This window comes from Bison bison, unplaced genomic scaffold, assembly GCF_000754665.1.
Source record: "Bison bison bison isolate TAMUID 2011002044 unplaced genomic scaffold, Bison_UMD1.0 scf7180017860560, whole genome shotgun sequence".
NCBI classification, from domain to species: Eukaryota; Metazoa; Chordata; class Mammalia; order Artiodactyla; family Bovidae; genus Bison; species Bison bison.
Genome location: NW_011491132.1, coordinates 10,965 through 11,473, shown reverse-complemented (window position 1 = coordinate 11,473; position 509 = coordinate 10,965).

Sequence of the window (509 nt, the reverse complement as noted above, 5' to 3'; positions counted from 1 at the left end):
TTTCTATGTGGTTATCTCAATATTGCTTACTAGTCCATCTTTCTTCACATTGATGTGAGATGCTACCTTACTGAATATAAATGTAGCATAATGTAAATGATTTGAATATAAATGAATATAGTGTGATCAATTTGGCCTATATTTGAATTTTCTGTTTTTGTTTCACTGTTCTGTCTATCCATGCACCAACATCATACTGCTTTAACTATAGAAACTGTTGTATTTTACTACCTGGTCAGGAAGCAACAGTTAGAACTGGACTTGGAACAACAGACTGGTTCCAAATAGGAAAAGGGGTACCTCAAGGCTGTATATTGTCACCCTGCTTATTTAACTTATATGCAGAGTACATCATGAGAAACACTGGGCTGCAAGAATCAAAAGCTGGAATAAAGATTGCCAGCAGAAATAATAACTGCAGATATGCAGATGACACAACCCTTATGGTAGAAAGTGAAGAGGAACTCAAAAACCTCTTGATGAAAGTGAAAGAGGAGAGTGAAAAAGTT